This window comes from Capra hircus, chromosome 21, assembly GCF_001704415.2.
Source record: "Capra hircus breed San Clemente chromosome 21, ASM170441v1, whole genome shotgun sequence".
NCBI lineage: Eukaryota > Metazoa > Chordata > Mammalia > Artiodactyla > Bovidae > Capra > Capra hircus.
In genome coordinates, this window is record NC_030828.1 from 28,478,525 (window position 1) to 28,503,505 (window position 24,981).

Here is a 24,981-nt window from a genome sequence, read left to right on the forward strand (position 1 = left end):
TTGCTCTGGTGGGCGGGGCCACGCTCAGTAAATCTTTAATCCGATTTTCTGCTGATGGGTGGGGCTGTGTTCCTTCCCTATAGTTTGGCCTGAGGTCAAACTATAGCAGGGGTAATGGCAACCTCCTTCAAAAGGACTTATGCCAGCACACTGAGGCTCCCAAGACTGTTGTATTCAGTGCCCCTGACTGTTGACCCACACCTCCACCGGAGACTTGTGGACACTCACAGGCAAGCCTGGCTCAGTCTCCTGTAGGGTCACTGCCCCTTTCTCCTGGGTCCTGTTGTGCACAAGGTTTTGTTTGTGCCGTCCAAGAGTCATTTCCCCAGTACTATGGAAGTTCTGTAATCAAATCCGACTTGTCTTCCAAGTCAAATTCCCTGGGGGTTCTCAGTCCCTTTTCCAGATCTCCAGGTTGGGAAGTCTGTTGTGGGCCCTAGAACTTTTGCAAAAGTGCTAGAACTTATTTGGTATAATTGTTCTTCAATTTGTGGTTCATTTGCTTGGCAGCTCTATAGTGACATTAATGGAGACCTCTCCAAGAGGACTTAAGCCACATGCTGCACCTCCCAGGTCTGCTCCAGCCAGAGCCCCTGTCCCCATGGCAGGCCACTGCTGACCCATGCCTCAAACACCCAAAGGCAGGTCTGGCCAGTCTCTTGTGGGTGTCACTGCTCATTTCCCTGGGTCCTGGTGTGCACAAGGGTTTTGTTTGTGCACACATACTCTCTGAGTGTCTCTGGCAGGTGTGAGGTTTGATTCGAAACACGATTTTGCCCCTCCTCCTGTCTTGTTGGGGCCTCTCCTTTCCCTTTGGATGCAGGATATCATTTTTTGGTGGGATCCAACATTCTCCTGTTGTTAGGTTGTGATTTTGGTGTTCTCGCAGAGGATGAGTGCATGTCCTTCTACTCTGACATCTTGCCTACAGTAGGATCTTGTTGTTTATCTATTTTATATTTAATAGTTTGCATCTGCTGGTCCCAAAGTCCTGATTTATGCCTCTCCCACCCCATTTCCTCATTGGGAATCATAAGTTCATTTTATATTTCTGAGTCTGTCTTTTCTTTTTTTTCAGATTTCACATATAAGCGATATCATATGATACTTGTTTTTCTCTGTCTGGCTTACTTAGCTTAGTGTGGTCACCTCTAGGTCCATCCGCGTTGTTGCAGATGGCATTGTTTCATTCTTTTCATGGCTGAGTAGTATTCCATGGTATATGTATCACACCTTCTTTGTCCATTCCTCTGTCAGTGGACACTTGGTTTATTTCCACGTCTTGGCTGTTGTGAATAGTGCTGCAGTGAACACTGGGGCACAGGTATCTTTTCACACTGTGCTTTTCTCCTTTCTTCTTTCTTGTGCTGTGGCAACATTCAGGGAGAAGGAGTATTTTTAAGGGTGAAGACCGCAAGTGGATGTTGCTGCAGCTCTTTAATAGGCAGCTGGGGAGAGAGAACCTGCCCAGCTTGGACTCTGTTGCTTCAAGTCTGAAAGGACCCCCTGCCCCCAACCTTTGCCAGAACTAAAGCTTTCCCTGTGTAGTTGAGGACCTGGCATCCATTCGTCAGCCCAGTGACCACTGAGACAGGGAGAAGATGCTGCCCCTGAAAGAGGCATCCACTCAGAAACCAGATGGCAGGCTGGGCACGTGAATGGACCTCCTGCATCTCGGGAAATAACAAAGGCTTTTCCTCAGGAAGACCTTTTTGAATTATAGATTTGTCCAGATGTACACCCAAGAGTGGGACTGCTGGATCATACAGTAAATCTGCTTTCAGTCTTTTAAGAGAAACCTCCATACTGTTCTCCATAGTGGCTGTACCAATTTACATTCCCACCATCTCTCTATATTATTCTTAAAGCTGCAACTGAACCTGGGATTATTAATATCTAAAAAAGTTTAATTTTTTAAAAATCAAGTAAAATGCTATAATTAGTAGCGCTCAACCATGTTCGTTGTGAGGCTCCAAGAGCTGACAGTAGGAATTCTCCTTGAGAGTTCCAGAGGTGAGCAGAGGTGGAACCCAGTGTGTGTGTTAGTTACCTGGTGCCTGCTCTAGATAGGTGTGGGGAACCTTGAAAAGTGGGATTTCAAGTCAGTAGGAGAGTCACTGGCCTGGCGTCATACCCGATTCTGACTCTAGTATGCTGACGACTGTGGAATGCAGTAGTTGGTTGCTTTGAGCAGCAAGTGGCAAAAGGTGACACTGTCTCACTCACACAGGTATCACCTAACCCAGCAGGAAGCAGGAGGTGAGCAGCTGCAGGGCAGGTCAGCAGCTCTCAGTTGACTTTACTGAAATTCCCTAAGTCAGTCCAGCAACCCAAGGCAGCACTGCCCAATAGCACGTGTGCAGAGTAGAAAAGGGAACCCCAGGAAAGGGTCTTCTCTGGTTGTGAAGGAAAATGGTCACACAGTTTCCTAGTGAATTTGTTTCACTGCCAAAACTGCCGGTCACGTGCCCGCCTCTACTACAGATGACCAGTAGCCAGAGTCATGATTTGTTCCTCTGGTTCCTAGACCCATCACCACCCAGAATAACTGGAGATCTTGTAGCAAGGAATGGTGACCCAGCTGTGGGGTAGGCCAGCAGCAGGCAGCCGTGGGGAACCAGTTGGCCCCTCCCCGGAAGAATGTTCTGGCTCCAGTACTGCTCAGGTCTTGGCTCTGTGGTCTGGGAGAGGCTCTCCATGGGGTGAGGGGGAGTCCTGGGCCTTGCGGGCAGTCCCAACCCCAGCCGTTTATCCATCTAGACACTTAGAGCATTCACTGAGACCAGGGCATCCTTGGTCCTGCATCTGGCTGGATATTTGCCCACAGCCTGCACCTCTCAGCCAGGGAAACACGCTCTCCAGCTCCTCAAAATGACCGTGCAGCAACAAGGGACCTGTGAGGTGACCCGAGGACCAGGAGACAGATGAGCATCTGCAAGATGAGCAGAATGAGGCGGGCGTGAGCTGACTGCTGCCAAGTCTGCCCTCTCTCTCCATCCTTCATCTGTCCCCTGAGGAGCTAGAAGGCAGCCAGGTTCACCCCGTGCCTGTGCAGTTTAATGTAAATGCCCGTTAGATTTCTTCTGCAATCCAGGGCCCATGACTGGTTGGCTGTCTCAGTCAGCTTTAGGATATTGGCTTGAAAAAGGGTCATAAATTCTATTTTCATTTTGTTTCTGTGGCATTTATACTGTAATGTGCCCCCACGGACTTGCTGGGCCTGATGGTCAGGTCACAGAGAGGGGTCCTCCACCCTATGGGGGGATCTGCAGCCTCAGAGAGAGCCCTTCCCATGTGGTGTCGCCTAGTGGGGGTCTCAGCTGGTGTGTGGGCTGAGGTGGCCCGTGCAGGTGCTGTGTGATCCTCCTCAGAGGTGGAGTGGACCCAAGGTGGAGCTGCGGAAGCCACCCTGTCACCCACATCCAGCCAATCAGAGGGCTCAGTCCTGTGTACAAGTTGGGGCCGAGTCCAGGCCTTGGCAGGAGCCTGGGGGCTGCAAGGTGCCCACCCCTGGTTCAGTTGTGCCCGAAGCCAGATGCCCCACAGAAGCCCCGTTACACAGGCAAGTGAGCCCCCCGCCTACGTGCCCGTCCTCTAATCTTATCAAGTATTTAAATCTGGTATTGTCTCTTGCAAAGGCAGAAACATTACTTTGCTGACCAAGGTCTGTCTAGTCAAAGCTATGGTTTTTCCAGTAGTCATGTACTGATGTGAGAACTGGACAGTAAAAAAAAAACTAAGTGTCAAAAAGTTGATGCTTTTGAACTGTGGTATTGGAGAAGACTCTTGAGAGTCCCTTGCACAGCAAGGAAATCAAACCAGTCAATCCTAAAAGAAATCAAACCTGAATATTCATTGGAAGGACTGATGCTGAAGCTGAAACTCCAATACTTTGTCTACCTGATTAAAGACATAACTCATTGGAAAAGACCTTGATGTTGGGAAAGATTGAAGGAAGGAGGAGAACTGGATGGTAGAGAATGAGACGGTTGGATGGCATCACGAAGTCAATGAACGTGAGTTTGAGCAAACTCCAGGAGATAGGGAAGGACAGGGAAGCTTGGCATGCTACAGTCCTTGGGGTCTCAAAGAGTTGGACACGACTGAGCAATGAGCAACAATAATTTGCTATCATATTAAGGGGAAGATACATATTTATCTTGGTATATTTCTTAAAAACCCTGACACCCAGCCTTATTGAGGATCAAAATCCTCAATAAGCTAATAATATAAGGAAACTTTCTCAACCTAAAAAAACAAGCCACCCCAATTCTCACAGGCATTCCCCACAATAGTGCAAGATGTTAAAAACAGGGAAGTTAGTGGGAGGTGAGGCTCTGTGTGAACTCTCTGAAGTTCCACTCAATTTTTTTTCCTGAAAACATAAATCCACTTAAAAATCTTGAAACATATAAAATTAAAAAATGACCCACAGCAAACATATTTCGGAGAAGGCAATGGCACTCCACTCCAGTACTCTTGCTTGGAAAATCCCGTGGACAGAGGAGCCTGGTAGGCTGCAGTCCATGGGTCGCAAAGAGTCGGACACGACTGAGCGACTTCACTTTCACTTTTCACTTTCATGCATTGGAGAAGGAAATGGCAACCCACTCCAGTATTCTTGCCTGGAGAATCCCAGGGACGGGGGAGCCTGGTGGGCTGGCGTCTATGGGGTCACACAGAGTCGGAAATGACTGAAGCGACGCAGCAGCAGCAGCAGCAGCAGCAGCAGCAGCAGCAGCAAACATATTTAATGGTGAAACTCTGTAAGCACTGTGATTAAAATAAGAATGAAAAATGTAAATGTTATCAAGAAGTTTTAGTTGCTCAGCTATGTCCGACTCTGCGACCCCATGGACTATAGCCCGCCAGGCTCCTCTGTCCATGGCATTCTCTAGACAAGAATACTGCAGTGGGTTGCCATGCCCTCCTCTGGGGGATCTTCCTGATCCAAGGACAGAACTCGTGTCTCTTACATTGCCGGCAGGTTCTTTACCGTCTGAGCAACCTGGGAAGCCTTAAATGCTACCAATACTTGTCTGCATTACTGCTCTCTCTAGCAAATGTTATCCATTTCTGGATCCCTTTGTCCATGACTTGAGGCACCTTTGCTCACTCCCAGTTCTGCTTCCCAGCCTCTGTCAGCTCAGCTCAGTTCAGTTCAGTTCAGTCGCTCAGTCATGTCTGACTCTTTGCGACCCCACGAATCGCAGCACGCTAGGCCTCCCTGTCCATCACCATATCCCGGAGTTCACTCAGACTCACGTCCATCGAGTCCGTGATGCCATCCAGCCATCTCATCCTCTGTCGTCCCCTTCTCCTCCCGCCCCCAATCCCTCCCAGCATCAGAGTCTTTTCCAGTGAGTCAGCTCTTCACATGAAGTGGCCAAAGTACTGGAGTTTCAGCTTTAGCATCATTCCTTCTAAAAAAATCCCAGGCCTGATCTCTTTCAGAATGGACTGGTTGGATCTCCTTGCAGTCCAAGGGACTCTCAAGAGTCTTCTCCAACACCACACTTCAAAAGCATCAATTCTTCGGCGCTCAGCCTTCTTCACAGTCCAACTCTCACATCCATATATGACCACAGGAAAAAACACAGCCTTGACTAGCCGGACCTTAGTCGGCAAAGTAATGTCTCTGCTTTTGAATATACTATCTAGATTGGTCATAACTTTTCTTCCAAGGAGTAAGCGTCTTTTAATTTCATGGCTGCAGTCACCATCTGCAGTGATTTTGGAGCCCCCAAAAATAAAGTCTGACACTGTTTCCACTGTTTCCCCATCTATTTCCCACGAATTGATGGGACCAGATGCCATGATCTTCGTTTTCTGAATGTTGAGCTTTAAGCCAACTTTTTCACTTTCCTCTTTCACTTTCATCAAGAGGCTTTTTAGTTCCTCTTCACTTTCTGCCATAAGGGTGGTATCATCTGCATATCTGAGGTGATTGATATTTCTCCCAGCAATCTTGATTCCAGCTTGTGTTTCTTCCAGCCCAGCGTTTCTCATGATGTACTCTGCATAGAAGTAAAATAAGCAGGGTGACAATATACAGCCTTGACGTACTCCTTTTCCTATTTGGAACCAGTCTGTTGTTCCATGTCCAGTTCTAACTGCTGCTTCCTGACCTGCACACAGATTTCTCAAGAGGCAGGTTAGGTGGTCTGGTATTCCCATCTCTTTCAGAATTGTCCACAGTTTATTGTGATCCACACAGTCAAAGGCTTTGGCATAGTCAATAAAGCAGAAATTGATGTTTTTCTGGAACTCTCTTGCTTTTTCCATGATCCAGTGGATGTTGGCAATTTGATCTCTGGTTCCTCTGCCTTTTCTAAAACCAGCTTGAACATCAGGGAGTTCACGGTTCACGTATTGCTGAAGCCTGGCTTGGAGAATTTTGAGCATTACTTTACTAGCATGTGAGATGAGTGCAATTGTGCAGTAGTTTGAGCATTCTTTTGCATTGCCTTTCTTTGGAATTGGAATGAAAACTGACCTTTTCCAGTCCTGTGGCCACTGCTGAGTTTTCCAAATGTGCTGGCGTATTGAGTGCAGCACTTTCACAGCATCTTCTAGGGTTTGAAACAGCTCAACTGGAATTCCATCACCTCCACTAGCTTTGTTCGTAGTGAGGCTTTCTAAGGCCCACTTGACTTCACATTCCAGGATGTCTGGCTCTAGGTGAGTGATCACATCATCATGATTATCTGGGTCGTGAAGATCTTTTTTGTATAGTTCTTCCGTGTATTCTTGCCACCTCTCCTTAATATCTTCTGCTTCTGTTAGGTCCAGACTGTTTCTGTCCTTTATCAAGCCCATCTTTGCATGAAATGTTCCCTTGGTATCTGTAATTTTCTTGAAGAGATCTCTAGTCTTTCCCATTCTGTTGTTTTCCCCTATTTCTTTGCATTGATCGCTGAAGAAGGCATTCTTATCTCTTCTTGCTATTCTTTGGAACTCTGCATTCAGATGCTTATATCTTTCCTTTTCTCCTTTGCTTTTCGCCCCTCTTCTTTTCACAGCTATTTGTAAGGCCTCCTCAGACAGCCATTTTGCTTTTTTGCATTTCTTTTCCATGGGGATGGTCTTGATCCCTGTCTCCTGTACAATGTCACGAACCTCATTCCATAGTTCATCAGGCACTCTATCTATCAGATCTAGACCCTTAAATCTATTTCTCACTTACACTGTATAATCATAAGGGATTTGATTTAGGTCATACCTGAATGGTCTAGCGGTTTTCCCTACTTTCTTCAATTTAAGTCTGAATTTGGCAATAAGGAGTTAATGATCTGAGCCACAGTCAGCTCCTGGTCTTGTTTTTGTTGACTGTATAGAGCTTCTCCATCTTTGGCTGCATAGAATATAATCAGTCTGATTTCGGTGTTGACCATCTGGTGATGTCCATGTGTAGAGTCTTCTCTTGTGTTGTTGGAAGAGGGTGTTTGCTATGACCAGTGTATTTTCTTGGCAAAACTCTATTAGTCTTTGCCCTGCCTCATTCCTCATTCCAAGGCCAAATTTGCCTGTTACTCCAGGTGTTTCTTGACTTCCTACTTTTGCATTCCAGTCCCCTATAATGGAAAGGACATCTTTTTTGGGTGTTACTTCTAAAACATCTTGTAGGTCTTCATAAAACCTCATCTCCCCTCATCCCCCGCCTTACACTGTTGAGATGGATACAGATTATCATTGCTTTGTTTGTGGATGGATTCTCAGAGGTAGAAAACAACAGACAATAGAACAACTAAGTCCAGTCAAGTGCCAGAGTTACACTTCCTTCTTTATGAGTCCATGGTCTACATCTTCAGGTCCCTGAAGGGAAGATTTCACATGGGCTGTGTTTCCTGCTCCCAGCTACTTAAAACTGTGACAGAATGTTTGGTCTATTTCATATTCAGGTCACATTTTTTGTGTCCAGTTTGATTTTCTTTTGGAGAGAACAGACATCTGGTCTTATTCTACAAATGCTTGCAGCTTCTGGCTTCCTATACCTCCGTGTGACCCCACACCTCGGTGTGACTCAAGGTCTGTGTCATCCTTACTGCTGAGTCCTGCCTGAATCCTCTACTACTCTGAATCAGGTGCTTTGGCCTTCTGTGGAGCTCCTGGGTGCCCCGCTGCCCGTGTCTCACACACTCTGACCTTGACATGGCTCCAGGGTCTGGACATGCAGTGCTCAGAAGCCCATTCTTCCGGGCCCTTGCTCCCAGAGCCTCTGACCTGCCCCATCCTAGAGCTCTCTGCTCAGGTGTGGTCCTGTGGCTCTCCTGTCTAAAATTCTGGTTTGGACCCACTGTTTCCTGGAGTCTGTTTTCCCTTTTCTTGGTTCCTTCTCTTATTTTGCTGGAGGATTCTCTGTTTCCTAAGAAAATATGCATGAGAGGTTAACTTTCTGAATTCATGGGTATCTAGAAATTTATTTGGTGCACCTCCTGCTGGAGGTCTCTGTGGCTGGGCCTTTAGCCATAAGTCTTTTCTCTTGGGGGCAGGAGGCTCTGCGCTGTGGTGCCCAGTGTCCTGCAGGTTGCTGGTCTGCTGCTTGTCAGACTCTCATTCTACTGAAACCCATCTCTCTCTTTGGCCTCTGGAAATTTTGGGGGATTTTTCTCTTGATTCTGGCTTTTCTGAAAATTCATCAAGCGTGGTTAGATATGGATCTTTGCATCTTTCAGGATACTTTCAGCTGCAGTAGAACTCCCAACATATGACAACATGAAGATAAGGAGCTTGGTGGCTTGTACAATAAGGAGTCCCAGAGTAGGGCCGTTCCAGAGTAGGCTCACTGGGGCCCCAACTTCTCCCCATCTTCTCTCTCTACTGACCTCTACATGTCACAGGGCAGCAGGGACCCCAGGCCTCCCCTTGCCCTGCAGTGTTTAGAGTAGGAGAGGAACACCCTTATCCTTGTGTCTTATCTTAGGAACTAAGAAATCTGTCATGGACTTCCTCCTGGGAGACTTTTTCTGTGTCTCCCTGGCTCAAACCAGATCACAGGCCTCTTCTAGTCCCTGTGATGAGAATTACTAGGATTGCACCAGACCAGTATAAAGTCAGTCTCCGGGTCTGCCCAGAGGAACATGAAGACAAAAAAAAAAAAAAAAAAAAAGGAATCGTGATTCAGTTATAAAGAAGAAAGAGGGAGGAATGGCTGTTGAGTAGTGGTCCAATCCGTTATTTTTCTATTTTTATTTCAGACTTTCAAGTACAAAAATTTAAAATTCTGACACTTGTCATCTCAGAACCATGCAAAGCAACCCAAAATGTTTTACTCAAGAATTTCCATTGAGTTTTTCTTTTTTATACAGTATTTACACAAGTTTCTTCTTTACACAAACCATGTAATTCATGTAACATGGTTTTTCTGGTTGGGGAGAATGTATAGATAGACAGATAATAGAGAGCCAGACCAGTTCAGTGGTAAGCGGATCACTGTCAGTTCACGGCACCCTTATAGAAGGGAGTGGCACTGCCCAGCGGGAAGAGTTTCTCTCCTCAGACAATGCAGAGACAAAGGCCCGCCCATTGCGCTGTGACCAGGACGCTGGTCTCACGGTCTCGCTGCCCACCTATGTCTTCTCTTGTTCTGAAAGCTCCACCCAGCTCCTCCACCCCTTCCACCCAGAAGTGGACATTGAACTTGACCTCCATACAGCACATCTGCACCTACCACTGCCCTGGGGCAGAGAAAAGCCCTGCCGTGCACACATCCTTGAGGGTGAAGGGACACCCTTTTCCTTGTTGTTGTTCAGTCATCAAGTCATGTCCAACTCTTTGTGACTCCATGGACTGCAGCGTGCCAGGCCTTTCCTGTCCCTCACCATCTCCCGGAGTTTGCCCAAGTTCATGTTCATTGCATGTATTACCTGTATACTAACACGAAAGCGATTATGAAATTCTTTTGAGTGTGTTCAGACCACCAGCACCAGCTCCACTCTTGAACTGGTAACATCTTTCTTAGAGGCCCAGTCTGCTCTGATCTGGCCTGGTTACCTCCCTGCTGCCCCCCAACAGCAGCACAGCTGTTGTCCTAGGACTTTAATATCATCCTTAGGATTCCCGTCACCCCTTTCTTATGTTGAAGCCCCTGTTTTCTGAATCTCCAGAAATCTATGTTCTCAGTTTACATATTCATTTTAAATTGGAATATAGTTCATACATCATAAAATTCACCCATTTAAAGTATACAGTTCAGTGGTTGTATTATATTCACAGCACTGTGCCTCTGTCTAATTTAAGAAGATTTTCATCACTGCTACAAAAAACCCCAAGCCCGTCAGCAGATTCTCCCTTTCTTTTCTCCCTCAGACCTGGAAACTGCTAACCTACTCTCTCCTGTAGATTTGCCTATTCTGGGCTTTGCAAATAAACAGAGCCGCACAATAGGTGGCCTTTTGTGTCTGGCTTCTTCCACTTAGCATGTTTTTGAGGTTCCTCCATGCTGTATGCTGTAGGGGTGTCAGTGTCTCATTCCTCACATACTGAGCTGAATGATATCCACTGAATGGATGTAACACATCCATTTAATCCGTTCATCAGTGGAAAAGTGTGAGTCGCTCAGTCGTGTCTGACTCTTTGTGACCCCATGGACTATAGCCAGCCAGGTTCCACTGTCCACAGGGTTCTCCAGGCAAGAATACTGGAATGGGTTGCCATGCCCTTCTCTAGGGGATCTTCCTGACCCGTGGATTGAACCTGGGTCTCCTGCATTGCAGATAGATTCTTTACTGTCTGAGCCACCAGGGAAACTCCCATCAGTGGATAAGCCTGGGGTTGTTCCAGTTTTTTGAGTGTTATGAATAACATTGCTAAGGAGGTTTGTGTGCAGGTTTTAGCGTGACTGTGTGTTTTTTATTCTTTTGGGCAAGTGTAAGTATACCACCGCAAAGTGTACTTGAGCTGTAGGAAGCATAAATACTCACTCATTGTGATAAGGTGCATCCTTTAGCAGCTTCCTGAGATAGGACCTCACACCACTGGGGCCTTGAATGTTTCCAGGTATCTCATTTCACCCTCACCCTCACCCTGGGTTGATAGTCTGAATACAGACTTGTCAGGTGGACACTGATACCTCAGAATCCTGAAGCCGTTTTCTCCTATGCCTTCTGGCTCCCAGTGCTGCCACTGAGAAGTCCAATGTCATGTTTATTCCAGATTCTTTTTTATAATATTTTAAAAATATTTATTTTTATGTATTTTTTGTTTGTTTGTTTGGCTGCACTGGGCTCAGTTGTGGCACACAGGATCTTCCGTCTTAGTTGCAGCATGCAGATTCTAGTTCCCTTACCAGGGATCAAACCTGGGCCCCTGCATTGGGAACACAGAGTTTTAGCCACTGGACTACCACAGAAGGCCCCAAGATTCTTTTTATATGACTTTTGTTTCATCTTTGAAAGTTTAGAGAAACTTTGCTTTCCCCCTAGTATTCTGACATTTCCCCGTGATGTCCCTCGTGTAGGATTTTTCTCATTTATTATAGTGGAGATGAAGTGGAACCTTTTCATCTGGAAAGAAAGCGAAAGTGAAGTCACTCAGCTTTGCGATCCCATGGACTGGAGTGGGTTGCCATTTCCTTCTCTTTCCATTTCCTTCTCTTCTTTCTCATTTCCATTTCCTTTCTTCTCTTCTTTTCATCTGGAAACTCATCTTTCAAGTCTGGGAAATTTTTCTGTACTGTGTCTTTGGCAATTTTTCTCTTTTCTTCTTTGCTCTTTTTTCTTAATGTGTTAACTACTGAGATTGTGTACTTCCTGCATTGGTGCTCTGTGTCAGTTAACTATGCAGTAAGCCACCCCAAATGCAGTGACTTGAAGCAGCCACCACTTGTTCAGCTGAAGACTCTGGAGGTCAGTGGTCAGGAGTGGGCCTGGTCAGGCTCATTCACACATCCGTGATCTGCTGCTGGGCTTGCGGGTGGCTGACTGGTGTCAGATGGTCTCAGCTAGGACAGCCCCTTCCTCGCCACAAATTCCCTGACCTTCCAGCTGGTAAATGTGGGGTCAGTTCTCATGGCTGCCACATGTGTGTTCCCATGGCAGGAGTCCAGGGAGACATGCAGGAGTGTTCCAGGTTGGGAGCCTTGGCTTGTATGTCACTTCCTCCACATTCTGTTGACTGAAGCAAACCCCCAGGCCAGGCCAGCTCAAAAGAAGGGGAGGAGATGCTGCCTTCTCTCACAGGACCTGCAGAGTCACATCCACAAAGGGCGTGCGCTACTCCCTCAGTTCATACATGGAAACCCTAATCCCCTAATCCCCAAAGTAATGGTGTTTAAAAATGGAACTTCGAGGAGGAGATTAAGTCATGAGGGTGGAGGGCTCATGGAGGGGTCAGGGCCCTTATGAAAGGAGACAGGAGAAATCTCGATTCAGTGCCATCTCTGCCACATGACGATACAAGAAGACTTGGGTCTAGGAACCCGGAAGCAGCCCTCCCTAGACTCCAGATCTGCTGGGCCCTTGGTGCTGGGCATCCAGCCTTTGTAACTGTGGAAAGCAGGCATTAGTCATCCGGCTGTCTGGTCTCAGCATCATGGCTATGGCGGCCACACTGACCGGGCAGCGAGGGGGTGGGAAGGGAGGGGTCTTGGCCATCTTTGTGATCAACCCCACGTTTCCGTGAGCCACTTCTCTACTTTTAATATCTTCATCTTTTATTTGACTCCTCAAGCCTCTTGTTTTTAATTTCTACTACTGTATTTGTAATTCCCAAGAGTTTTTTCTCATTTTTTAATTATTAAAAAAGCAATAGTGTGATGATTCCGGCTTAGAACAGACCCATCCCTGGGTCATTTGGAAGGAGCCCACCCTATGGCACTTGGATGTCCAGCCCAGCCTCCAGACTGAGAAAGTCCACTTCTGCTGTTGAAGCCACCCTACGTGGAGTATTTTGTTCTGACAGCAGCCCCCCATTACCTGAGGCATGCAGTGGCCTGCCTCCTCCAGGACTGTGCGGCAGCCGCTCTGCACTTCTCTGCTGAGTACCGCCATCCCCCTCCAAGGACTGGTCCCCTGCATCAGCGGGAGGCCAGGCACAGGGAGAAGCCAAGTCTCTGGGACGCTGCACACCCCCTTCCGCCCCTCCACCCCTCTCCGAGGTTGTCACCCTCCTTGTCCTTCCCCTGGCTCCTCTCTGTGTGCTTTAAATTGGTTCAGCACCAGAAGGATTTGAGAAACACTGCTGTGCGAGCCTTTCTGCTCTGAGTTGGCTGTGCTGCCCCGCTGCAGGGAGCCTGCAGCCCTGGCCCTCTCGCCCTGACCTCCCCCACTCCCCTCCGCCCCGCTCTCCCCGCCCCCGCCCCCCCCCACCGCCTTCTCCCACCCTCCCCACCCCGCTCCTGCCCAGTCTTGTTTCTCTGCCACCGCTGCTTTCCTCCCTTTCCTCTGTCTTCAGACAGCAAATCCTGCTGCTGTTGTTCTGTGTTGTTACTAACCCCAGGCTCCCTCTGCCTTCTGAAGCAGTATTGACCCTGCAGAGGCCTAGGGACTGTTTGCTGGTGACCTGTGATGGCTCCCCCAATGCCCTCGCTTTCCTGCCCAACATGCTGCACCTTCTCTCTCTGCTGGGGTAGGGGTCCAGTCCCAGGGGAAGTCCCTCCATCCTCTGGGCCAGGGACCAGTGAATCCCATCCTCTCATGAGGGAGAAGTGGTCCGACCGGGCTGCTGGCATCCAGTTGAGGAGGACTTCCCAGGCAAAGCCTTTAGTCTCTGCAACCCTGGGTCTTTCTGACAAAGAGGAAAGAGTGGTGGTGGCTTTCATTCAGCTCTGAGATCCACTGTTGTTAAAGGATCCTGTCCTATGGCCCCTCCGCAGGCTGTTGAACTTGGTGTGATTCCTCACACAGCCAAGAGCTTCCATCTCCCGGATGCTGACGTTGTTACTGTCCTCCGTGTGGAGAGAAGGAAGAAGAATCCTTCCACACACGACTTCATTTCCTGTTTGGGTGACTCTACGAAGTACTGTCTCCAGATGACTGCTCTTCTCATTTCCCAATGGTTTACCCACGACAAAGTCCTTGTTTCTTTTATTCCTTTTTCTCTGAGGAAGGCTCTTACCTCTCCTCCAAGTGAATTTTCAGTGGCGTTTGTACCAGAAATGGTCACTCTTCCTGGCTGGTGGCTGACCTCCAGAGGCAGCTTCTCCTTTCCGTCTGCTCTGCTTCCCAGAGGCTGCACGGTGAGGCAGGGGTCACTTCAGTCTGCCCCTCCATTTCAGCAGCTGCTTCACTGCCATGAAAAAGGGCTCGATTTATGACAGTAACTGCAGACCGTCCCTGTGCTCTGTGAGAGAAGGGATCAGGGAGAAAGAAAGAGAGAAGTCTCTCGGAATGAGTGTCTTTGGGAGAAACAAAACTTCTTTTGGCAGAAACTTCCTGAGTCCATTAGACACTTTAGTCCAATCCGTGTGGAGGCTGCTTGAAATATCAGGGAGGGCATTGTGGGCAGTGGGCCACGGTATGTGGGGAGGGTGGGGGGCGGGGATGGGAAGCCATGCTTCCCCTGTGAATGGTAGCTCCCTGTAGAGAAGGAATCACAAACAAGGATTTAGCCAAGCCCATCTCTCATGGCGCTGTTCTTCCAACTTCTTATAATGCTGGCATGATCATAAATAAAAAATACGTGGTGAGGCACTGTCCTCCTTTTTCCTTCTGTTGTTTCTGGCCCAGTCACAAGGTCTGAAATCTTTGCTTCCAGAGATACTGTGCTGGGAGGAGAGACCAGGCCAGTGTGCAGGGATGTGGCCTTTGGTTCCCACCCTGTAACTCAAGTGTCTGCTGAGTGACACTCTGACCTCATGTCCTCAGCACTCAAGGAGGAATTAGAACCAACAGCCATTCAACGGAGATGAGCATTAACATGAACTAAATTAAGTTATCAATGTAAATTAAGTTATTAATGGTGATCTTCAGTGTGGCCACTTAGAAAGTAGCTCAAAGTATGTAGTAAATAACACAAAAATTAAAATGGCACATTATAAGACTTACATTTAAGACAAAAGAAGGCAGCAACACTTCCCAGGTGGCTCAGGCGTAAAGAATCCTTCTTTACCTAGCAGGAGACACAGGTTCAATCCCTGGGTCAGGAGGATACCCTGGAGAAGGAAATGGCAACCCACTCCAGTATTCTTGCCTGGAAAATCCCATGGGCAGAGGAGCCTAGCGGGCTACAGTCCATGGGGATACAGTTTATCAACTAAACAACAATAACAGCAGGAACTCTAGAACAGGTGCAACAAAGATGAGTATTTTATTTTAAATCTCCTATAAGATAAAATTTCAACTGTACAGTATTCTCCACATTTCCCATTCCATAAAAATGAAATTTCATGTCTTGATGTCTCATTCTTGAGGATACTGTCAGAACTGCCTGAAAATGGAGACAGCTATTATTTGGATAAAAGAGAGTTTTAAAATCCATTTCAAAGTTGTATTTTTTTAAACAGACAATTTAGATGATCAGTTTGGCTATTATATCGATTAAGACTATTTTGCTTGCAAGTGACAGACACCCAGGTGAAACTTTCCACAAAAGGAATGTATTGTTATTTGCATAAACTGAATTTATCATCATGTGTATAAATTAGGATTCTTAGTTGCAGACTCCAGAATCCACTCCAGTTTGTTTCAGAGAAAGGAGTTTATTACAGCATCTTATGTGGTTTATAGAGTTTCTGGGCAAGTCAAGAGCACACGCTTAGATCCTACAGCCAGAAATATTCCTGTCCAGACCCCAGGACTCATCTTCTGAAAACCCAACAGTGACATCTGCCCCTGCCCATGGCTTAGGGCTGGGATAACGGACGCTGCCTCTCAGCTCCCTCTCGGCTGCGCAGGTGGGAAAGCTAAGCACCAGGTCCACCCTGCCTGGAGAAGGTCTGACCTCCATCCTATGGGCTTGCTTCCACCTCCCAGTGTCCTGAGGTGTGTGGCTGTGGGCCACCCCTGGTGTGGGCCTCAGTCACAGGTGAAGACTTTGCTACAAGGTTTCCGGAGATGTAAACTTTAGCTTCCCATCATTATTGGACTGGAGTAGGTGCCAGTCTGCAGGCATTCCTGGGCAAGAGAGAGCTGGCCTTGGGAAAAGGGCTGGGCGCTAGGCACTGGAGAAGTGAGACAATTCCATCTCCATGTTTCTTCTGCCTCTCTGCCCAGCCGCTACCTGCAGGTGACACAGCCTCCAGAAGGTTCAGAATTGTCCCCAGAGTTTGGGCCCAGAGGGGTCTGAGTCCCACTTCCAGCCTCCTCAGGAAAGGGACGGGTGGGCCCAGGCAGAGGCGACCACACACTGCCGACAGGAGCAGAGCCACAGTGCATCAAACAGCCATTCCCTTGAGAGTAAAGGAAATAGTTTTCAGAGAGAGAGTAGCAAAGGGGAGAAGTGGGTGCCTGGGCCAGCTGACTGTGTCCAGAAGGCAAAAGCTGTCACTGAAGCTGCCTCCTCCCTGTTGACTGGGCCTAGCCCTGGCTTCTTACCCAGTGGGGGTGGGGCTTTCTCGGACTGTTGCGTGTTCACTGTTCTTCTGTATCAGAGCTGCTGGGAGTAAAGCAGGCGGTGAGAGCTTGTCAGTGGGGCAGGGCGAGCTGACCCTTAGCTCCACTGTCACCTAAACTAGTAGCCTTGGGTAACCCCTGCAGCCCTCTCTCTATCCTCCTGTGTGCAAGACGAGCTGGCAATCAAGGCTGTGAAATTTACAGTACAGATGCGGCGGGTCCCCCTGCGGCATCCTGAGAGGGGCCTGTTGGAAAGACAGCGGTGAATGACTCTAGTCAGGCACCCAGTTAGTAGCTTAAAAGAGGAAAGGATGGGACATTCTTTGTGACACAGTGGCCGAGAATCTGCCTGCCAGTGCAGGGGACACAGCTTCAATCCCTGCTCCAGAAAGATCCCACGTGTCCTAGAGCAACTAAGCCCGTGCACCACAACTACTGAGCCCACGCGCCCTAGAGCCCATGCTCCCCGAGAAGAGAGAAGTCATCACGAGAGAAGCCCACGCACAGCCAAAAACTAAATTAAAATTTTTCTTCAGAGGGAAAGGATGGTAAGGAACTCCTCGAAGTTCTCTTGGATCTGTACCTACACATGGTATCAGGGACTCTGGGGTGAAGATGGGGCAGAGTGGTAGGAAGTCATCCCAGGATGTCTTGGGAGACTGGCTGCCCAGAGATGACCTAGCTGCATGAGACAACTTGGTTGATTGGGACTGGGTTCAGAAAGGGACAGTCATGGTCCAGGGTAGAGGCTCTCTGAGTGAATGGCCCCTTGGGTATAAGAAAACTTGCCTATTTAGTGGAGGACTGGCCCTCATGAGTAGAGGATGTGATGTGTTCTCAAGGTGATAATCTAAGTGATAAAGCCATAGTGGACATCTCCCGCTAGGGTGGGGCTCTGCGCCATCAGATGACACCATCCTAAGGAAGGGAGACCTGGGGCAGCAAAGCAAACACCACCTCGAGACCAGTGAGGGGGCACGTGACCCCTCCCCAATTGTGGTGATGGCCCCTACTGTATGCACTGCTCCTCGGCCCTCCAGTTCACCCACCACCCGCCTCTCTTGCTCCTACCATTGTGTCTGGTTTCACACTCTGATTTCTTTGCAGTGAAGCCTCTCCGATCTAAGCATCTAACAGTAATTCCTCCCTTTGCTCTCCCATCCCTGCCACACTGGGCATACAACGCTAGAGCTTTTTGTACTTGGGCCCTGTCCTGCCCTGCAGTATCTCCAGGCAGAGCCTGCACAACAGTGGTCCAGGGCCAGTCCCTGGGGCTTCTGGAAGCCAAGGGGGTGTCTGGGTGGAAATGCTGGTGGAAGGGTGGTTCTGTTCCTGTGGAGATGGTTGTATGAAGAGGCCGCCGTCCGTCTTCCCTCCCAGCATCCCTGGACATATGGGGCCTCCCCTGCCCCTCAATCAGCTCAGGTCCAATGCATGCCCAGCTGCTCCCGCAGCCTGAAAGATCCCTGGAGACCAGACCAGCCTGAGGCTGCTGAATGAGGCACAGAGTTTAACGTAGGGGATTTTCCAGTTCTGCAAGTAAGGAGCTTGGAAGTTGCCACTCTGTCCTAACAAGTAAAAAACTGCACAGACTGAGAAATCGATGTCTCCTTGGGTCCCTAGGAGAGGCGAGGGCACATAGCCAACCACTACTCTGAGACTGGAGACACGGACCACTTCCTGGAGCAGAGACTAGGGGCTAGAAGCTGCCACAGAGCCCAGCCAGGGTGGGAACCCTGGACTGTAATTGATGAACTGTGGGAGGCTCACTGATGAGTGCTGGAAACTCCAGGGCTGCAGTCACAGGAGAGTCTGCACAATTCTGTGGAGATTTGCCACCAGGAGCTCGAACAGGTTCTTACAGTAAATGTCAGAGCAATATCCCCTCATGCTTCTGGAGGGGGAGGGGAAAGGAATTATTGTGAAATATGTGCCAAGCAGTTTGCTGTTAACAAAACCTGCCCTCGGGGGAACTAGTTAGCAGAGCTTCATCTGCTGTAGTGTTGTTACCAGGGCCTTGCTGACCAAATGGAGGGAGACACTCAATTCTAGGCCACTCTCGCCACCTCATCCCACATCAGGGGGAGAAAAGTCCAAAACGTTTATGAAGGTCATCGTCTGGAGGCACTGGCTTATGGAGTCCTGAGAGGATCACAGGCTGTAGAACACCACCTCCCCCTCCCCCGCCCCAGGTCGCCACCTAGTTACTCAAGGCTGGTTTATAACAGTTTTTCTTACCTGGTACTGAGGAAGGCTTTCTTATCTCTCTTTGCTAGTCTTTGAAACTCTGCATTCAAATGGGTATATCTTTCCTTTTCTCCTTTGCCTTTCACTTCTCTTTTCATAGCTGTTTGTAAGGCCTCCTCAGACAACCATTTTGCCTTTTTGCATTTCTTTTTCTTGGGGATGGTCTTGATCCCTGCCTCCTGTACAATGTCATGAACCTCCGTCCATAGTTCTTCAGGCACTCTGTCTATCAGATCTAATCCCTTGAAATTTATTTGTCACTTGCACTGTATGGCTCAGATGGCAAAGTGTCTGCCTACAATGCGGGAGACCCAAGTTCAATCCCTGGGTCGGGAAGATCTCCTGGAGAAGGAAATGGCAACCCACTCCAGTACTCTTGCCTAGAAAATCCCATGGACGGAGGAGCCTGGTAGGCTACAGTCCATGGGGTCGAAAAGAGTCGGACACAATTGAGCAATTTCACTTTGCACTGTATAGTTGTAAGGGATTTGATTTAGGTCATACCTAAATGGTTTAGTGGTTTTCCCTACTTTTTTCAGTTTAGGTCTGAATTTGGCAATAAGCAGTTCATGATGTGAGCCACAGTCAGCTCCTGGTCTTGTTTTTGCTGACTATATGGAGCTTCTCCATCTTTGGCTGCAAAGAATATAATCAGTCTGATTTTGGTATTGACCATCTGGTGATGTCCAAGTGTAGAGTCTTCTCTTGTGTTGTTGGAAGAGGGTGTTTGCTGTGGCCAGTGCATTCTCTTAACAAAGCTCTGTTAGCCTTTGCCCTGCTTCATTCTGTACTCCAAGGCCAAATTTGCCTGTTACTCCAGGCGTTTCTTGGGTGTTAGTTCTAGAAGGTCTTGTAGGTCTTCACAGAACCGTTCAATTTCAGCTTCTTCAGCATTACTGGGCATAGACTTGGATTACTGTGATAATGAATGATTTGCCTTGGAAATGAACAGAGATTATTCTGTCGTTTTTGAGATTGCATCCAAATACTGCATTTCAGACTTTCTTGTTGACTATGATGGCTCCTCTATTTCATCTAAGGGATTCTTGCCCACAGTACCAAGGGAACTTTTCATGCAAAGATGGGCTCGATAAAGGACAGAAATGGTCTGGACCTAACAGAAGCAGAAGATATTAAGAAGAGGTGGCAAGAATACACAGAAGAACTGTACAAAAAAGATCTTCAAGACCCAGTTAATCATGATGATGTGATCACTCACCTAGACCCAGACATCCTGGAATGCAAAGTCAAGTGGTCCTTAGGACGGATCGGTACAAACAAAGCTAGTGGAGGTGATGGAATTCCAGCTTGGGCTATTTCAAGTTCTACAAGCTGATGCTGTGAAAATGCTGCCCTCAGTATGCCAGCAATATTGGAAAGCTCAGCAGGGGCCAAGGACCGGAAAAGGTCAGTTTTCATTCCAATCCCAAAGAAAGGCAATGCTAAAGAATGCTCAAACTACCACACAATTGCACTCATTTCACACACTAGCAAAGTAATGCTCAAAATTCTCCAAGCAAGGCTTCAACAGTACGTGAACTGCAAACTTACAGAGATGTTCAAGCTGTATTTAGAAAACACAGAGGAATCAGAGATCAAGTTGCCAACATCCGTTGGATCATCGAAAAAGCAAGAAAGTTCCAGAAAAACATTTGCTTTATTGGCTATGCCAAAGCCTTTTACTGTGTGGATCACAACAAACTGTGGAAAATTCTTAAAGAAATGGAAATACCAGACCACCTGACTTACCTCCTGAGAAATCTGTATGCAGGTTCAAGAAGCAACAGTTAGAATGGACATGGAACAACAGACTGGTTCCAAATCGGGAAAGGAATACGTCAAGGTTGTTTATTGTTACCCTGCTTATTATTTAACTTATATGCAGGGTACATCGTGAGAAATGCTGTACTGAATGAAGCACAAGCTGGAATCAAGATTGGTGGGAGAAATATCAATAACCTCAGATATGCAGATGACACCACCCTTATGACAGAAAGTGAAGAGGAGCTAAAGAGCCTCTTGATGAAAATAAAAGAGGAGAGTGAAAAAGTTGGCTTCAAACTCAGCATTCAGAAAACTAATATCATGGCATCTGGTCCCATCATTTCATGGCAAATAGGTGAGAAAACAGTGAAAACAGTGGCAGACTTTATTTTGGGGGGCTCCAAAATCACTGCAGATGGTGACTGCAGCCATGAAATTAAAAGACGCTCGCTCCTTAGAAGTTATGACCAACCTAGACAACATATTAAAAAGCAGTGACATTACTTTGCCAACAAAGGTCCGTCAATCAAAGCTATGGTTTTTCCAGTAGTCATGTATAGATGTGAGAGTTGGACTATAAAGAAAGCTGAGCACTGAAGAATTGATGCTTTTGAACTGTGATATTGGAGAAGACTCTTGAGAGTCCCTTGGACTGCAAGGAGATCCAACCAGTCCATCCTAAAGGAAATCAGTCCTAGGTGTTCATTGGAAGGACTGATGCTGAAGCTGAAGCTCCAATACTTTGGCCACCTGATGTGAAGAACTGACTCATTTGAAAAGACCATGATGCTGGGAAAGATTAAAGGCAGGAGGATAAGGGAACAACAGAGGATGAGATGGTTGAATGGCATCACCGACTCAATGGACATGAGTTTGAGTAAACTCCAGGAGTTGGTGATGGACAGGGAGGCCTGGCATGCTTCAGTTCATGGGGTCATGAACAGTCGGACATGACTGAGCGACTGAGCTGAACTGAACTTAACCTGGTACATCATAGCTGGGTATCACAACAACAATAACAACAACAAAATTACAAGACATATCAGGGACTTCCCTGGCAATCCAGTGATTATGATTTTGCCTCCCAATGCAGGCAGTGTGGATTCAATCCCTGGTTGGGTAGCTAAGATCCCATATGCCTCTTGGCAAAATAAACCCAAAAAAACAATAAAACAGAAGCAATATTGTAACAAATTCAGTAAAGACTGAAAATGGTCCACTTAAAAAATCTTTTATGAGAAAAGGTATATGAAAAAACAAAGCAAAAAAAAATTGAAAGCGCACACACACACACAAACAAACCATCATTTGAAGAGGCAGAGCAAGCTTCACCATGAAATGTGGCAAGAATGTTGGAATTATTAGACTGATAATTTAAAGCAACTATGAATAATATGCTAAGGGTTCTAATGGATATAGTAGGCAGCTTGCAGAAAAGATAGGCAGAATAAGCAGAGAGATGGAGATCCCAAGAAAGAACAACAACAACAAAAAATGCTAGAGATCAGGAGTAATATAACAGGAAAGAAGGATACTTTTGGCTACTTTGATGGGCTTGTTAGTAAACTGGACACAGCTGCTGAAAGAATCTGTAAACTAGAGGATATTATCAATAAAATCCTCAAAAAGCAAAGAGAACAAAGACTAAAACAAGGAAAACAATACACAAAACCATGGAATAAGTACAAAAAGTTTCATATATAAATAATGGGAACACCAGAAAGAGAAGAAAGAGCAGAAGAAATATTTAAAACAGCCATGATGGAGAAATTTCCCAAGTTAATGTCGAACACTAAACCACAGATCCAAGAACTCAGAGAATGCTGATCAGGAAAATACTAAACACCCCAAAACGAAAACATCTCCCACCTTACACAAAAACACCCCCAAAACAAAACTTCAGTCCTCCCCTCCAAAATAAGACAAAGCCAAAACTATACCTCTATAGAGTATTATTTTCAAACTATAGAAAATCAAAGATAAAAATAAAATCCTCAAAGAAGCCAGAGGAGAAAAATGTATCTATAGAGCAGCAAAAATTAGAATATTGCCTGACTTCTCCATGCAAGCAAGAAGAGGGTAGAGTGAAATATTTAAATGTTGAGAGAAAAAATACAAAGGAGCACTGAAGTGAAGATAAATAAGTGAAGGTAAAATAAACATTTTTATTAACTCTTAATTGATTTGATAGATAAGTTAGTTCAAAATAATAATTAAAACAACTGTATTGAATACATATCCCTGTGTATAAGTGAGAAGGACGGCGATGATATAAGGGAATAATTAAGGAGATTTTGTTATTAGAAGGTACGGCACCTGTGAAGAGGTATAGTGTTGTTTGAAACTGGAATTAGATTAGTTGTAAAGATATATTGCAAACTCTAGGGCAGCCACTAAAAAGAGTAAATAAAGAGGAAAGAAAGTAAAAGTGAAGTCGCTCAGTCGTGTCCAACTCTTTGCGACCCCATGGACTGTAGCCTACTAGGCTCCTCCATCCATGGGCTTTTCCAGGCAAGAATCCTGGAGTGGGTTGCCATTTCCTTCTCCAGGAGATCTTCCTGACCCAGGGATTGAACCTGGGTCACCCACATTGTAGGCAGACACTTTAATGTCTGAGCTGCCAGGGAAGTCCTTAAATAAAGAGGTCTAACCAGTATATTAACAAAGTAGAGAAAATGGAATTATAAAATGTTCCTTTAAAACATTGAAGGCAACAAATAGAAAATAACAAATGGGAGATATTATTTTAACCATCCCAGTAATCACTTTCAATGATGATAGTCTAAATGCACCAATTAAAGTTTCTCAGAGTGAATTAAAATGTACCACCCAGTTATATGTTGTCTACAAGAAACCCACTTTAAATATAAAGATACGTATAGATTAAAAGGATGGAGAAAAAATATGTTAACACTAATTTTAAAAAAAGCAGGAGTAGCTATATTAATTTCAGGCAGAACAAGGAAAGTTATCAGGGATAAAGAAGGGCATTGTGTGTGTGTGTTAGTTGCTCAGTCGTGTCTGACTCTTCATGACCGCATGGACTATAGCCTGCTAGGCTCCTCTGTCCATGGGATTCTCCAGGCAAGAATACTGGAGTGGGTAGCCATTCCCTTCTCCAAGGAATCTTCCTGACCCAGGGATGGAACGCTGGGTCTCCTTCATTGGAGGCAGATTCTTTACCGTCTGAGCCACCAGGGAAAGTAGTAAAGAAGGGCATTACATAATGATAAAGAGAATTCTCTAGGAAGATTTAAAATCCTTAATATGTATGCGCTAACAACAGAGTAGCAAACTACACAAGACAAAAACTAATAGAACTGCAAGAAGAAGTAGCTGAATCCACTATCCTAGTTCGAGATTTTTGCACTCCTCTGTAATAAGTGGACAGACCCATCAGACAAAAAGGAAATAAGAACACAGTTGACCTCACAAACACCATCAATCACCTGGATTTAAGTAACATCTATAGACAACTTCATCCAGCAACAGCAGAATACACATTGTTCTCAGACTCACATGGAACATTTACCAAGACAGGCCACATTCTGGGGCATAGAACACAATTTAACAAATTTGAGAGAAATAATGCAGTGTCTGGTCTGAGACACTGGATTAAACTAGAAATCAATAACTTTTTTTTTTTTTTCAGAAAGTAACCTGGAAAATCCCAGAATACATGGAGATTAAAAAACACATTTCTAAATAACATGTGGGTCAAAGAAGAAATCTCAGGAGAAATTTAAAAGTGAAGTGAAAGTGGCTCAGTCGTATCTGACTCTTTGCGACCCCATGCATTATACAGTCCATGGAATTCTCCAGGCCAGAATACTGGAGTGGGTAGCCTTTCCCTTCTCGAGGGTATCTTCCCAACCCAGGGATCAAACCCAGGTCTCCTGCATTGCAGGCAGATTCTTTACCAGCTGAGCCACAAGGGAAGCCCAATTTAAAAGTAGTTTGAACTAAATGAGAATGAAAACAAAACTCTTCAAAATCTGTGGGTTGCAACAAAAGCAGTACTTAGGGGAGATTTTACAGCATTGAAAACATCTAAAATCAATAAGCTTTCACCCTAGCAAACTAGAAAATGGGCAAATTAAATAGAAAATAAGCAGAAGAAAAGAAATAATTCAAGGAGAAATCATTGAAATTGGAAATAAGAATTCAGTAGAGAAAATCAATAAATGAATGCTAGTTCTTTGAAAAGATCAATAAAATTGATGAGCGTCTAGCCAGGCTAACCACAAGAGAGAGATAGGAGACAAAGTACCAATATCAGAAATGAAAGAAGGAACATCACTGTAGATCTTATAGACATTAAAAGGATAATAAAGGAGTACTGTGAACAACTCTACGCCCACAGACTTGATAACCTAGGTAAAACAGATCAATTCCTTAAAATAGAAAATCTATCAAAACTCACTCAAGAAGAAATAGTCCAAATAGGCTTGTATCTATTAAAGAAATTGGATCAGTAGTT